Genomic DNA, 12,696 nt, shown 5'->3' with positions numbered 1-12,696 from the left:
CTCAAAATTTGTTGACAGATCAGACACAAGAGCCAAGATAGGGAAAAATCAAGGATGACTGATTTTTCTAGGCTAGGAGGCCAGAGGAAGGGTGATTGCAGTAACAGAAATAGACAACTTAGAAAAGGGACGCAGTTTGAGAATCATAAGAGCCTAAATTGGAACTGGTAAAAACTATGAATCTTTTCACTCAAACTTTTCATAATTTGACAAGGTACCTGAGGCTCAGAAAGATTATGTGACTTTTCTGAAACAGTAGTAACAGATCCAGGATTCAAACCCATGTCCTCTATTTCAAAATCCAGAACTCATAATATGCAATCAATCTACCTCTTGGGAAAATAATGAAATTGTTTCTAGGTATATTGACCCTTGTTTCTAGATCATGTAGACCAACATCGAGGTGTTGACATCTAGACATGTTGACCAACCAGTGCTGGTTGGTTGCTTCTACAGGTATCGTATCTCACTCGATCTTAGATTATGATGTCTTTTCTTTGAATTTCCTTTTTTTGTGTATATTGCAGTTTTGTACTTCAGTCATAGAAATTTCCTCTATCAACTTGTTAAATCCAGATCTTTAGGTCAATTTCTAGAGATTAATCAATTTATGATGTCCTACACCTTAGTCATGTTAGATGAATGTGCATTCAACTGTTAGAGACAAGGAGAATTATATTGTCTTATATCCATAACCTATTCTAAAATCTAACCACCGATATGTAAAGAAATAAAAATAACCATAAAACATACCTCGAAAATTTGGGAGAAATGGTTTTAATATCATTTTTCTTTTATTCTGTTCCCAGTAGAAATGAATGACAGCTGGTCATATTTCTCATTGCAATGACCTTTCACATATTTGTGAATATTATTCTTTTGCCTGGCACCAGCTATTCCTCAGGCTAAATAATCTCAATACATTTTTAAAAACATTATTAAGTCATTTTCATTATTTTAATTTTTCTTTTCTGTGGCTCCCAATCTCCAAACCCCTCTCTCTCTCTCTCTCTCTCTCTCTCTCTCTCTCTCTCTCTCTCTCTCTCTCTTTCTCTCTCTCTCTCTGTGTGTCTCTCTCTCCCTCCCTCCCTCCTTCTCTCTCTCTCCCCCTGTGTGTATGTATGTGTGTGTGTGTGTATCTGTGTATTTGTGTGTGTGTATTCCTCCTTTGTTGAAGGAAGTTTCAAGAAGTTCATTGGATTAGTAGCTGCAGCCTTGGACACACTCTAGATTCGCAGCTATGGTCTTCCTGGTGGTAATAGGATGAAGAAACCCTAAAATTATGGAAAAACTTCATGATACAGAGGAATTGCCATCAGGCTTTGAATTGGGCTTTTGAATTCTTGCAGTACTTGTGTAACCACGGGCAAGTCATTTAGCCATACTGAGTTTCAATTTTCCTACCTATTAAATGAAAATTATTATACTTTAGTTATTTCCTTAATGCAAGGTGATTAGATCAGGTTGCTTCTGGGGGGAGGGAGCTTTCATTGGAGGATAAATGGAAAGAAATAACTAGAATCTAAGATATCAGGCCACTACAAAAATAACTTTATCAACCTTTGGATTTATTCACATCAAATCTAATCATTCTTAAAGGATTTGAAGGGGTAATGGGTCTGTATGCCCCAAATTGGTACATTTGTAAAAAAGTTCCATCTCCCTTTGTCCTCTTGAATATAAGCAATGTTAGTCTTAACCACCTTCTATAATTCTAAATCAACCTTAACTTCTGAGCAGGATTGATTTCCTTGGATTGCATATATTGCTTTCTTTTTTCGGGATTCAGAAGAATTTAGGGACAAATGGATGACTTTGAAGTAAAGTATGTATTGCTTTGTGTCTTTTAGTTTTATCATCATGTAGTGTAAGTTGGCTGGGCAATCACTTGTTTTTACTCTTCCGACCCAAAAGGAAAGGAGAGGAATAGATTTTTTTCTTTCAAAACATGTCTTTTTCATATTGGCAGGCCAACGGGCATGGTTTTCTCTTCAATCTCTGACTCTACTCCACTGTTTGCTTGGCCATGGAAGATTTGTTTGAGGCCTTTAATATATAAGATATTCTACTCTTGTTTTGACAATACCTCAACCTTTAGCCAAAGGATAAATTAGTCCCAGTTCACATAGGCATCTCTCCCTCTCTCTGCAATTTTTGTAGCTTATAATTAAAGGTTATTAATGAAAATCACAACCATGAAGTTTTCTTCTCACCTTAAGCTTGTGGAAAGAAGGCTATTAGGGTTAAGGAGAATCCATAACATTTTAGATAGAGAATTAAGTTTTCACCTTGTTAAATTCTAGGTATTTCTAGCTAATTACTATTGTCCTCCATTTTCCCTAACTCAGCAAGGAATTCATACATAAGCATGCATCACAAAAATTTACACAAAAAGTAAGTCACAAATTATGAACAGACTTAGAGAAAAACCCTGAAAACTTTTAAATTCCTACTATTTGCTAGTAGAGATAAAAACAAAAGGGGGCACTTAAACCTTTAAGTCTTTATTTTGATACCCCAATGAGTCATCATCAATATTATCAGTATATTAAGTTATCTCTACCACTCCCCCTAACACACTTTTTGTTTTGTTTTGTTCTGCTCCCAGAGCGATCTCTCAATCTCTCTTTCTCTGTTGCTGTCTGTCCCCTTGTCCCTCCTTCCCCCTCCCTTCTCTTTCCTTCTTTCCTCTCCTCCTACTTCTCTCTTTCTCTCTCTCTCTCTCTCTCTCTCTCTCTCTCTCTCTCTCTCTCTCTCTCTCTCTCTCTCCCCCTCTCTCTCTCTCTCTCTCCCCCTCTCTCTCTCTCTCCCCCTCTCTTCCTCTCTCTCTCTCTCCCCCTCTCTTTCTCTCTCTCTTTCTCACACACACACACACACACACACACACACACATACACACAGCTTTGTTAAAGTCTTAGCCACAGTTGATACGGAGCCATTAAAAATGGTCAACTAAAATGTAAGAATAATCCTTGCTTTCTGTTATGGGGAGAAAGTAGTTCTATCTGTTAAGACAGACTTGTTCCCCTGTTCATAGCAAAACTACAAGTCTTCAGGCATCTTCCTCAGCAGACATTGGTGCCAAGTGCTAGCTGGGGTTACTGACCTTTGGCCAAAACTGTTATTATGTCATATCCAGGGTCACATATGCCATGAATACACTCTGTAATTATATGGAGGTATGTATGGCTGAGATCCTGAACAGTATTTATATGTTATTTCTTGGGATTATTGAGGGAAACTGTCCTATAACTTTAATGGGCAATAAACATTGAATTCTTAGGATTATTCAGAATTACATAACAGTTTTATACAATGGAGGAAACTCTGGCTAATGTCTTGGTTCTTTGGGGGCTTAGGCATCCTGTTCAAGAAGGCAGATAGGGAAGACACAGCTAAGATGGTGGAGTAAAGACAGGGACTCATCTGAGCTCTCTCCTAAAACCCTCAAAATACCTTTAAATACTGATTCTAAGCACATTCTAGAGTGGTAGAACCCGCAAAAAGACAGTGAAACAATTTTCCAGCCCAAGATAATTTCAAAAGTTGGTAGGAAAGGTCTGTTGCACCAGCGTGAGAGAGGAGCACAGTCTAGTGCTGGCCACACCAGCACAGACTGGGACCCAGCAAAACAGGAACAGGCCTTGTGAGCCACTGAATCAGCTGGGATAGAAGCTTCCTTTGGTGTCTCGGCCCACAGATGGTAAGGATGTTGAACAACTGGTCAGAAGGAGATAACGGGTTTCTTTGCTAGCACTGAGGCAGCACTTTACCTATTCTCAGATCCTGATAGGTGGCAGTCCCAGGATAAGGAGGAACAACAGCACACCAGAGCTTGTGGGTCACAGTGGAGTGGGGACCCTTCTCATAGTTCCAGGGCAGAAAAGAGTGCTTGGGGTTACTCACAGATCAGAGCATGGGTTAGGAGAGTAGCAAATACCTCTCCTTAGATTATACCACACTGGAAGAACTGAAAAATTACAGGTTCCTACAAATATCTCTGAAAATAGCTGCACAAAACACCTGAAGCTTGGGACAGTGGGCCTTCTACCCTGGAAGCAGAGCCCTACTTCAACAAAGAGTTAAAGTCAAGTAACAGGCTGGGGATATGAGCAAACAACAGGAAAAAATTCTGAACCATAGAAAGTTACTATAGTGACAAGGAAGATCAAAACACAAACTCAAAAGAAGATAACAAAGGCAAGGCTCCTACATCAAAAACCTCCAAGAAAAATATGAATTAGTCTCAGGCCATGCAAAAGCTCAAAAAGGATTTTGAAAATCAAAGAAGAGAGATAGAAGAAAAATTGGGAAAAGAAATGAGAGTGATGCAAGAAAATCATGAAAAAAAGAGTCAACAGCTTGGTAAAGGGGACACAAAAAATACTGAAGACAATAATACCTTAAAAACAGACTAGGACAAATGGGTAAAGGGGTACAAAAATCAATGAGGAGAAGACTGCCTTAAATAGCATAATTGACCAAATTTATAAAAAGGCTCAACAATTCACAGAAGAAAAAAAACTCCATAAAAATTTGAATTGGCCAAAGGATCATGGGCTTGGAATATACTATTCCAGAGGACAAAGGAGTTAGGATTACAACCAAGAATCACCTACCCAGCAAAACTGAATATAATCCTTCAGGGGGAAAATGAACATTCAATGAAATGAGGACTTTTAAACATTCTTGATGAAAAGACTAGAGCTGAGTAGAAAATTTGATTTTCAAATACAAGACAAAAGAGAAGCATAAAAAAGTAAGCAGAAAATGGAGATCACAAGGGACTTAATAAAATTAAATTGTTTATATTGCTACATGGGAAGATGGTACTTTTAATTCATAAGCACTTTCTCATTATTAGGCCAGAAATAAGACGTAGATGCAGAGAAAGGGCACAGGTGTGAGTTGATTATAGTGGGGTGATATGTTAAAAAGAAGTGAGAAAAGAATGTACTGGGAGAAAGGGAAAGGGAGAGGTAGAATTGGTAAATTGTCTCACATAAAAGAGGCAAGAAACAGCTTTTATTATGGAGGGGAAGAGGGGGGAGGTGATGTGGAGTGAGTCAAAATTGGCTCAGAGAAATAGTAACATACACACTCAAATGGATATAGAAATCTATCTTGCCCTACAAGAAAGTAGAAGGGGAAGGGGATAAGAGAAGGGGGTGGGCAGTGATAGAAGGGAAAGCAGATTGAGGGACGGGGTAGTCAGAAGCAAACACTTTTGAGGAAGGACAGAGCGAGAGAGAGAATAAAATAAATGGGGGGGATAGGACAGAGGGAAATACAGTTAGCAATAGTAGCTGAGAATTGAAGCAAGTTTCTCTGATAAAGGATTCATTTCTCAAACATATAGACAGCTGAGCTGAGTTTATAAAAGTAAGAGACGTTCTTCAATTGATAAATGACTAAAACATATGAACAGTTTTTATATGAAGGAGCCAAAGCTATCTATAGCCATATGAAAAAATTTTATAACTTACTACTGATTAGAAAAATGCAAATTAAAATAATTCTTCGGTAGTACCTCATACCTATTAGATTGGCTAATGGGGAAGAAAAGTAAATGACAAATGGTAGAGAGCATGTGGGGAAAATGAGGCATTAATATACTGTTGGTGAAGTTGTGAACTGATTCAGCCATTCTATAGAGCCATTCGGAACTATGCTCAAAGACCTGTAAAATCATGTATATACTTTGACCTAGCAATACCAATACTAGGTCTGTATCCCAAGAGACAAGCAAACAGTCAAAAAAAAAGAAAAAGGACCTATATGTACGAAAATATTTATAGCAGCTCTTTTCTGGTGGCAAAGAGTTGGAAATCGAGGGGATGTCCATCAAATGGGGAATGACTGAACAAGTTATGGTATATGATTGTGATGGAATGCTATTGGGCTATGAGAAATGCTGAGCAGTATGCTCTCAGAAAAGCCTGGAGAGACTTGTATGAGCTGATGCAAAGTGAAATGTACTGTGTACAATGTAACAGCGACATTGTAAAATGATCAACTGTGAATGATTTAGCTATTCTGAAGGACTTAAGATAAAAAATGCTATCCATCCCCAGAGAAAGAACTGATGTTGTCTGAATACAGACTGAAGCATGTTTTTTTCTTACTTTATTTTTCTTGAGGGTTTTTTGCTTGCTTTTTTGATCTATGTTTTCTTTCACAACATGACTATTATGGAAAAGAATAAAGCAGATAGTGATTTGGCAATTTTATTAGATGTAAGTTCTTTGAGGACAGAGGCTGTTTAATATTTGGTTTTGTATCACCATATGTTAAAGCAATAAATTAGCTGATGAATTGAACTGAAATGACATCCTTATCATTATCTAACATTTTACATACAGGTTTCCATGCCATCGTCAACTCGGGCTACGTTGTCCCTCTGAGTCTGTGTTAATTGTTTTAATATATGTTGGAATGGGATATAATAAAAGCTATAGTATGGACTGACTGCATAATTCACTGATGAAGACTATCTTATTCTTGTTTGAAGACTTTCAAACACCAATGGATCAGAAATCCAAATAGTCAAAATGGAAATTTTAAATGTAAAAAAAAAATAATTGTGAGAAAAGATTTGGTCTGTCTTGGAAAGTCAGCAAGACTATTATGTAAAATCTCATATTAGGATAATAATAAAATTAATAATTACAAGACAGCCAAAAGAAAAATAATTGTAAGATGAAGTTAAAACCAGTATGTGGTTATTTTATTTACTTTTTATGAAATACCTCAAAATTTAATGATGGGTGACACTAAAGAGGCTACCAGATTGCTTGATAATTTTCTGAGATAATGCCATAATTATACATGAGACAAAAGATATAGCTATTTCCCCTACAATATTAATAACCATTCACTGTACAAGAGGATCACTGTTTCTGGATTTGATTTGGTCATTAAAAAAGAAAACCATATTCACCAAACAATCAAATCAATTTTTCAGTCTAAATCAACTGGAAAAGTCAATTTAGTTGTCTACATTGACACAAACAGGAAAGAATTATAGAATATGATAACTCCATGTGAATTCCCAACTTTTAAGCTGACTTCTATGTTGTCCAGAGGTTTTTCCATGGCCAGACCATAATATTCCATTTAAACCTAATTCTTATAAACTTGACATATATTCTTTTAGATCATTGTTATTTGTAGTTAATCCTGCATGTGCACTTATCTCAAAAAAAATGTTCCTCTTAGACTTTAGGGACAGGGAGAAATACATTTACCATTGGAATTAGGTACCGACTCCAGTTTATTATGGCTTCCCAAGGACAAGGTTATGAAGATTACTCAGAGAGTAATTACTACTTAGATAACAAGCTTTGGCTTATAAGTCTGAAAAAAGTGAATTTTGTTGAGAGGACCTAGCTAGTATAATCCCCAAATGTTTGGGCATGTTGGGGGGTGGTTGGTGTTCTAGGAGGAAAAATGGCATTTTTTTAATGTGATCCTAGGGGAGCAGACAAGCCTGACATAGAACACATCATGGGGCCAATCTAGGGATAGAAAATGATGGCTAGGTATACTTTTTTTTAGAAATTAAATATCACTTGGACTATGTAGAAATAAATCTTTCATATGCAATTTTCATCTCCTGAAACTTGGCTGTGTTATTTCAGTATTCCCTTTCCCCTTGTGCATAAATTCTAGAAAATATATTCTATGCTCTAGTGAAGACAAAGAGTAGGAGGCAAAGAGAAAGCATTAAGTTTGGGGTTAGAAGATCAATACCGTTTGAAAAATAATAAAAATAAATAAATAAAAATAGGTAAAGATCATTGGATCCATTTCATATTGGACCAAATATTTCAAGGAACATTAACTTTAGATCAGCCAGATTAAGTTGAAAGCATGAGTCCTTTACTGAGCAGTTCTAATAAATTGTAATCTCAGTGAGGTAAAAGACTAAAAGACTTTCTCTTAGCTATGCTTTATAACTTCACCAGAGCCAGGATGTATGAAGTGTAGCCCTGTCCATGGGATACAATTGTTAAATTTCCAGCATTAACATGTACTCTTTGGGAATCAGCAATCATTACAAATTAGGTCTTGAGTTATTGTTTAGTTGATTGCCTGGACTTAAGAAAGTGAGGGGGAAATGTTAATAAGGTAGTATAAATTAAATAAAAGTATTTTGTGCACATTATTTTTTTGGTAGAGTAGGTTGCTAAATGATTATTTGCATACTCCTGTACCCAACTCTGTATTGCCCAAAGTAAGTATTTTATACATGTCAGTGTAATTGACTTTGAAGTGATATCTTGACTTCCAACTGTTTCATGTATTTATTTTATGATGAGCAGAGAGATCTTGTACTAGTAGGGATAGAGAGCTGACCTCATAGTGAGGAAGACATGGGTTCAACTCCTTTCTTTAAAATGTGCTGTTTGTGTGACCCTGAATAAATCACTCCTTGGTGTTCCAGAAAACACTGAGTCTATAAGTTACCAATCTTCATTGGTACAGAGACTTCTCAAATCTTTTCCACTCCTGCCCCAACACAGAATTACTTGTACCAGTGGAATCACAGGTCTGGTCCATATGATTACTATTATCACTAGTGATAATAATAATAATAATAATAATAATAATAATAATAATTTTAAACCCTTAGTAATGAGATTGTAGAAATACTCATACTAAATTTGAGTACCTTATTCACCAAACCCCATAATACAAAATATGCTTATTGCTTTGTACAACTATAATATCCTCCTAAAAGTTAATTGCTTCATGATAAGATGATGAAGAGTTGTTTCACAGAATATTTATAATATGATAATGTGGGAAGTTTTACCAGAAGTTTAGTTTTAAGGATGACTAAAGGTACTTAAATGATGTCAGTATTTTACTGCATGTCGTTTTGTTGCTGTTGTTACTAAAAAAAAAAAAAGCTGTCATTCAAAAATTTGAAAAAGTCCCCACTGATAAACTGATTAGATCCAAGATAAGAAGAGGAAGATGTAGGGAATTGTTTAAGGTGCATATATACTTGCCCTTTCTTGCTAAGAAAAAGCATGACTGCGTTTATAGAAACTTAACTAAGCAGAAATTGACAGTGTCCGCTTAATGTTGCTGACCTGCCAGCTGGAAAGAGCATTGGGTTTAAAGGGTTTAGGCTCTCAATGAAGTCAAGACTCGGCTGATCATCTCTGGCTCAGCATATTGTGAGACATAAGAATTCTCTCTTCAAAACTGGCAGGAAAATAAAGGAAAGAAAATTGAAAATCTAAACACAGAGTGGCCAGTTAAAGTTTAGGCTATTGTAAGGGCTGTGTTTTCTCTGTAGTTTTTAGTTGTTACCCAACAAGACCTGGGAGTAAGGAGAAGGTATGGGTGGAGAAAGGCCATCTCCAATTTTTCTGAAAATGGAAAAAAAAAGTTCTCTCTCATATAGATTGTAAAATTTATGCCTTTTCCCAACATGACCAAGACTTTATTTCCCCCATTTTATCTTAGAACCTTCCATTTGTTTTGTTTTTTAAAGGAAAAATTATCCAAGTTTAAATAGGAAACTTTGGATTTTCTATAAAAGAATATAAGATTTTTAAGGTAACCAAGAGGATGAATTTAATCCCTCAAATTAACTCATTCCCTCAAGACTACAAATTACTAAGTAACAATGGAAAAACAAAGAGCAAAATTCTAATTTTATCTATTTTTTCCTGGTCTAACTGTAGACCTGTGCTTCATTTGCTGAAACAGATTAGCAATTTTATCTATCTTATAGTCTTAATGAGTAGTCTGAAACACTGAACATTCAAGTGATTTACCTCCATCACACAGCCAGTATAACTATGGACTTGACCCTGTCTCTCTGATTCTAAGACTTATCCTCTATTACATCATGTGGCCTTACAAATTCTGATTAATTATCCTAAAATAACATTGCCTCTTCTGATTTTATTAGGGGAAGATATCAAGGCCTAGGCTCCAAGAGAATTCAAATAAGAAAGGGACTTATTTCTTTTTTTGTCAAATTTATACCATGTTTGTATGAACAATTGGCAAAATAGATGGTACCCCACCCCAAAAACATACAAATAATGCTGCCAATGACACCCAGAACTGTCATAGGCCTGATTAATTGCATTAATACCAAATCTAATATTAAAGATAGTCAAAGTACATTACTCCAGGGTTCCCTACAAATTGTGGCATCATGGGACAAATATTGCCCATGGATTTTTGTCATTTCTGACAAAAATGGTTTGTCATTTCTACCCGTGTCCCAAACGCTTGCTTAGCTCAGAGGGGAATAGTCAGCAGTCAAAATTGAGAGGACTTTGAGGCAGACTATCTAGCTATTTGTGAGTGAGTGTGTGTGTGTGTGTGTGTGTGTATGTGTGTTTGTGTGTGTATAACTATCTATATTCATGTACTGGGTTCTGCCTTTTTAACAAATTGTTTTTTCCCCCAATGATCATTTAAAATTTCAATCCCAAAGGCCAAGTCCAATTACACAGCAAGAGATATTCTTTTCTCTAGATATAGTAAAAACAGAACCTAGCATCACAATGGCTGGCACATAGTAGTGGTTTAACAAATGTATGTTGATTTATTATTTTTAAATTCCATTCTCTAGAGCAAGAGTTCTTAACCTTTTTTTGAATTGTGATACCCTGTGGATGTCTGGTCATGCCTTTGCATATGGACCACTTCTCAAAATACTAATTTTAAATGCATAAAGTAAAATACATAGGAATATGATGGAAACAAATGATATTGAAATAGTTATAAAAAAGTTTTTAAAAGCAAATTAACAGACCTCAGGTTGGAAACCCTTGCTCTAGAAAATCCAGATAGTAGTTATTATATATGCCTATTATTATTATGTTAAAACAACAAGGCCTTTATTCACAAAAGGTGAAAGAAAGAGACCACTGGGGTACCACTTTAGGCTGAACCAAGGCTCAGTGGTCATGGGAGGTTATAGTTATGCTACTTGAATAACTCGATTCCCGGAACCAGGATGACCAAATCCTCACTCAGAAACATCTTGGGAGGGTAACAATCTTTGTTCATTTTCTTTGGCTTTTTCTTTCCTTTGCCATTTTTGGATTCCTCTGTCCATATCTCCTTCATGTCCTCTAAGACCATGTTATAATGCTTGTGGAAGGCCTTCACTTGATCTAGCAGTTTCTTGTTATTGCAGCCGTTGATAAGAACATAGGTGTTTTTCTTCAGTGACTGTGTGAACACCTACAGGGCCCAGTGTTAAACACCTGCTCTTCCTTCTTCTGCAGCAACTCAGGGGGTCATCTCACTCTTGGGTTCATTTAAAAGACTCATGTTGATGTCCTAAGTCTTTTGTGTTCATGCCTTCCTCGTGCCATTATTTCTGCTTGTACCCACCTTTTAAAGGTTTTCTAGGCCTATTCCCTTTCTAGGGTGTACAAGGCCCTTAATTTTAGAATTTAATTTTTTTCTTTGTTTTTTAATGAACTTAAATCATTCCTGTTTATCAGAGAAGCAATTTGCTTCAAAGATAGAAAATGGCAACTGGTTATACCAGTATGCAGAAGCAGTAAGAAGAGTAACTGAGAATCAACCTGATAGAAATTAGTTTTCTTTTTCAAAATTTCAAATGTTCTCCATTTTTAACTCAATTTCAAAAATACGATAGAGCTATCTGATCTCCTGTCAACTGTGAATATCATAAGCTATTGTGTACTATTGCCTTTTTGGAGAAAATGTGATTTCCTCCTCTGGGAAAGTAGTTTTCTTTCAGTTAGGTCCTCCTCAAATTCTTTTCAGTGGAGATCATAGAATTATAGATCTAGTATAAAAAGAGACCTCAGCCGTCATCTAGAAAAGCTCCTTTTTACCAACGAGGAATCTAATGTTCAGAGAGTTTAAGTGACTTGTCCAGGGTCACACAAATAGACGGATTCCAAGTTCAGTACTCTTTCCCCTGGACCATGCTACATCCTAGTTTTTGCCATATGCTAAATCATGGTTGTTGCAAATTGTTAAAGCAAGTTAAACTTCCTTCATCACTCTATGGTAGTATAGACTCTCAGACTACTAGGAAATTGCCAATTGAATTCCTGTTAATGATCAATTTGGCTCTCCCAACTTCCCAATTCATGTATGGCTCAAGTGGTGAGGTCAATTTGGTGGGAAAGAATGTAGTTGTTGGTTGGTTTGACGAGATTCAGTTTGTCAACAGTCTGGCTCACAGCATCTGACATGATGCATCCTTTCTCCAATAGACGTCCAGCGATTTGTCAGAAAGCATTTTCTCAACTGAAGTCAAACTGCTGAACTCATTTTACCTTTTAACAAGAAGGTGGTAAAACAAAACCTCACCCTTGGAAACAACAGCCAAAGATATTAAGCACCATTCTACCCTCTGGTTATTGCTGAATGCCACAGTGACGGGGTGATTAGTGGCACCCATCAACGAAGATTGCCTTGTCAACTGAGAGATTACTGTTCCAGGCATTCTAACAGAGGAGAGAAATCTATGCCACCTTTAGGGGAAAATGTTTTGCCATGCTAAATCTGCTGCCCTGATCGAAGGAAAGCAAGGTGAGTATAAAGACACAGGCAGAGTATAGGGGATAAGATTTCAATCTCATTAGAACTGGCTGTGTGACTTGCTTGTATCTTTTCCTAATACACAGTTAGGGAATCCTGTTCTCTGGGATGTGAGAAATTCAGTGCCTGAAT

At 36.5% G+C, this 12,696-nt stretch overlaps 1 pseudogene; it reads right to left on the bottom strand.

Moving 5' to 3' along the window:
• Positions 1 to 10,962: 10,962 nt before the first annotated feature.
• On the bottom strand, positions 10,963 to 11,313 carry LOC118857721 (annotated as a pseudogene).
• Positions 11,314 to 12,696: the final 1,383 nt, after the last annotated feature.

Source organism: Trichosurus vulpecula, chromosome 7 (assembly GCF_011100635.1).
Source record: "Trichosurus vulpecula isolate mTriVul1 chromosome 7, mTriVul1.pri, whole genome shotgun sequence".
Classification (NCBI taxonomy): Eukaryota; Metazoa; Chordata; class Mammalia; order Diprotodontia; family Phalangeridae; genus Trichosurus; species Trichosurus vulpecula.
This window is presented reverse-complemented; position numbering and strand designations above follow the sequence as displayed.